Source organism: Adiantum capillus-veneris, chromosome 10 (genome assembly GCF_014529385.1).
Source record: "Adiantum capillus-veneris isolate H3 chromosome 10, ASM1452938v2, whole genome shotgun sequence".
NCBI lineage: Eukaryota > Viridiplantae > Streptophyta > Polypodiopsida > Polypodiales > Pteridaceae > Adiantum > Adiantum capillus-veneris.
In genome coordinates, this window is record NC_140940.1 from 26,225,555 (window position 1) to 26,229,968 (window position 4,414).

At 43.7% G+C, this 4,414-nt stretch overlaps 1 pseudogene; it reads right to left on the reverse strand.

Annotated features, from left to right (window-relative positions):
* Positions 1–235: 235 nt before the first annotated feature.
* On the reverse strand, positions 236–3,852 carry LOC147448577 (uncharacterized; annotated as a pseudogene).
* Between the last annotated feature and the right edge of the window lie 562 nt (positions 3,853–4,414).

A 4,414-nucleotide genomic window follows, 5' to 3' on the forward strand; every position in this document is an offset into this window, starting at 1 on the left:
ATCTGCCAAGATGCTCCTAATTATATCCACGTCTTCAGTAGCGATCATCACCTTCTGTGTCGTCCTGCGCCTGCCGCTCTAGCTCCCCAGCCATAGGCTCGTCCTTCAGCTTAACAGGAGATACTGAGCTGCTCTGCCTCTTCCTCTCTCTCTCTCTCCCCTCTGTTCCCTGCGCTCCTCATCTCTACTGAGGTCTCCCTGCGCTCCTCATCTCATGCCTTGGTGGTGTCTCCCATCACGTCCCGATTGACTGCTGCCGTGCACGATCCTCTCTCAGGTGGGACACCTCAACCGCTGCCCGCAGACAGTCTATAGCTGCCCCAACTACCCCATTTCTCATGGACATGTTGGCGGACAAATGTCGTTCCAGCCTCCTGGTCGTCCTCTGCTCCGGCACCACCTGCCAAACCGTCGCCCAGTCTAGTTGTGCAGGCTATGCCCCTAGGTGTCGCATGCTGTGCAAGCTCAATCAGCAGCTGGCATCCCTACTTTTTTGCGAAAACCACCAAAATAGTACTCTAATTTGCGGAAATTCACAAAACATTCCCAGAATGCCCTGCAAATTTTTAGAAATTCCAGAAATACCCCTGCTTGTGAGATTAATTTTCTTCAAAGATACATTGAAAAATTGTAGCTTTTCATGAGAACACTGATTGTCTATCAGCACAAGATGATAAAACCATAATTTTTTGGTTATGTACGATTTGGAGATGAATTGTATCATTAATTTTAGACATAATTGCCTTTTTTGCAAGGTAATTTGCGACAAATTACATGTTACGCACTCAAAAAAGGATCCCAATTGTCAAAACAGGAATATGCCAAGACGAAATTTCAAGAAATTAGGTTTATTTTGTGACGGAATTTCTCCTTTTCCCACTTCTCGTCAACCGGCATTTTTGAAACTGAAAACGGAACGATATTAAGCTATGACTCTGGCCCTCCTCTATTCACAAACACGCACGTGAATGGCTCCTTACTTTCCTACTAAAACTAAAATACTTAACTTTACTTTTACATCCCTTTACACAAAGTATCTTTCGAGATTCTACGTAAACAATTGCTTTCCAAAATTGGGCAGCCTTCCCTGGCTTCAAAAAAATTAAAAGGTGCTCCAAATTCAAAGATTCCAATCAAAAACAAAAAAAACGATACGTTAATCTATACCACGTAACGACAGGCAATGACGAAGCACATAGATTTAAACCAATATTACCTAAGAAGAATGAATACAACATTGCAAAAGAAACAATTGATAAAATCACAAGGCCTGCAAATAGGATTGAAACTACACTGGCTATGGCCATAAGTCCTCATAATTTCAATCATGCAAAATAATATGCTCATTTCCAAGCATGGGCACATCTATGAAAATTTGAATTGATATGGGGTCTCTATGCACCAAGAAGGCTTGACTTTAGATGGCATCCACACCCATCCTATTTGATGGGGTGTGAATCATGTGATCAAACCAAAGAGTTGGAGTTTTGGACTTTGGACCTTCCTTTCCCTTATGGTAACACTACTATCGGTAGACTTGTGGCCTCTTTGGCAACTTTATCCTCTTCTCTCTCCTTGCTACCTTATCTCTGTGCTTTGCATACTTTCCTAGCCATCATGATGGCCCAATCTACCAATGAACAGGAAACCCAAAGAGATTCAAACCCTCCACACATCTAGCAACCTCTTGCATGCATGTGTATGTACAATCTTCTACATTGTGCGAGTGAGAAGTGTATGCATATAGGGGAGTCTAGAGACCCAAAACCTTGAGAATCTAGCTGCTATGAAGCAACAAATTTTCTCCTCTCCCCTTTCTCTTTCATTGCTCATTAGAACAATGCTCTCTCCACAAAATTTTTCTCTAAAACACTCTCGAGTCTTCTTGTGCCGATTTGGGCTCTAGATCCTAATTGACCTCATGACCACACACCCCCACCGCAGATGCATAATCTAGAGAGGGGAAAAGAAGCTTCAAGTTCTAAACACACAATAATCTCTATCTACCCAATAATTTTTATCCCCCACACAAACATGGTAGGCACAAACGTTACTCATGTTTAATCTTTGGCGTCATAAAGCTACTTTGAGAGAGAGAGAGAGAGAGAGAGAGAGAGAGAGAGAGAGAGAGAGAGAGAGAGAGCGAGCTATCTCCCACACAAACATGGCACACACAAACATTACTCATGCTCTCAAACCACCTATACAAGACTCTGTGTATCCAAAAGACGAGTGTGCACCTTCCACCTACAACCAAATAGGTGGAAGCAGGTAATCACATTCGCTTGAAGACATATGGAACAACAGAGAAATCATTGATGTTATGATCTGGACCAATAAACAGGTAGTCAAATGCCCAAGGCTCATCAGCACAGCTGGACATGTCATCTTCCCAAGCCCTCGAGACGCACCAAGGCCAGAATGTGTCGGAGGGGAAGGCATTTGTGGACCCAATGCCACACTCTCCTCCTGAGAAGGGCTGAGCTCATGCTCCTCTAGGAAGTCTAGCTCTGCAAAGCAAGAGTTCTCTTCATGAAGGCCAAAGCCCAGTATGTTGCTTTCCTAGAGGAGAACCAAAAGGCAAACACGAGTAATGCTCAATAATCAAATCAACAAAAGGCAAACACGAGCAAAGCTCAATAATCAAATCAACAAAATACATCACAAATCTACAGTATTTTAGAAGATAGTGCTTGCACAACTATGGAGACAAAAATCATGACAGATAAATAAATGTTGATTCCTTCGTTAGGAACATCCTAAAACAAAGTTGTTGTTCCTTAACTGGCCTTGTTATCGACTTAGAGATGACAGATAAATAAATGTTGATTCCTTTGTTAGGAACATCCTAAAACAAATTTGTTGCTCCTTTTGTGACATATGAAATACATTTACTGGCAACTTGCTATCGACTCAATGACTTTAACGGAATTCAAGCAGCAATGCAGTGCTACCTTGGGAGGCGACAGTTCGGTCGCTATCACATAATCTAGCACCAACCAGATCAGAGAGTAGCTCGTCAAGCCTCCATCCAAAGGCATCAGAGTTAAGATAATCAGAGATGCTGCAATCCTCAACCGAAGAGGCATCCACATCCATCATCACACTATCATTGTGACTGTTGTTGTCATTATTGTTGTCTGCTACTACTGTCTTGCTGTTGGCCTCTAATTCCCGTAGAAGGGATGAGCGTATAGAACTCAAGAGATAACATCTTACTTCTCACTGTTTGAGGTGAGGGTGGGAGCTTGTTCACAGGTCCCTTTCTACCCATGCCACCATTATCTTTCCTATGACTCTCTACAGCCAAAACAAAATAGTGGGCAGCAAAATTCTCCAAGGCAAAGTTGTTCTCCTTGAGGGAGCTGGTATACGTAGCTGGCATATGCTGAGTGCTTAGCTTGTCTCTTGGGCCGGGGGCAGGGTGCCCATAGGGATCATGCCAACTGTAATGGCTACCAAGAGGAGTCTTCTATGCTTGGTTGTGAGGGCATTGGAAGAATGCACCGATAAATCACAATTTCTACAGCGAAGAGCTTGGTCCTCAACGTGAAGAAAAAGGACAGTTTTATCCTAAGAGCCAAGCAGATGAGCAGAGGTTACAAACCACTCTAAATCACATGGTCAGAACAGTAATGAATCCAGATGCATGAACATACACAAAGAAACCTGGAAAATGTCGCAAATAGCTGGTTTTGAGGTGTCAAGAATGAGGGGAACCCTATGATGTTCGATGGCCAGCTTGTTAGTAGCATGCACCTACGAGTCGCATGTCGAACACAACTCTGCCTCATCGGCACAGCAAACTATGTAGGTCACTGCGCTTTCACATACATCACATAAAAGCTTCATATCCTTCCTCGGCTATGACATAGCCTTCATGGGTATGTTGTAAACCAAAGAAAAGAGTAGGACCAGGAAAGGATTATTACTCTTCAGGCAGCACACAGCTCTAACCAATTTAAAACCCACTAGTATGGGATTCCCTACGGATATTCTTTCCTCCGCTCTCTCTCTAGAAATCCATGTCGACAGCTTGTAGTCCAAGGGTATCGCGCCTCTGCCTCCATCTCATTCCGCCTCTGCCTGGATGCACCTGCGTTGTATGCCAGACAGAGTGGGGGACTACTGTTGAAGCCTCTCTTTTTTTTGTGAGTGAGAATGTATAAAATCAAAAAAAAATTACAGTGAAGGTCATGCTCACACCGAACCATGGCACCAAACGGACACCAAATCACCAGCTAACCTCGTACATCAGCTGATGAAGGGAGCCACCCTGACACATACATAACAGCTGACATGGGAGCCACCCAAACATAGGGAAGGACAATCACCCTGGGGATGCCACCAAGAGAGAAGACATGTCGCATCAACGCCTTTGTCCACCAAGCCATTGATAGAGAGGATATACCGC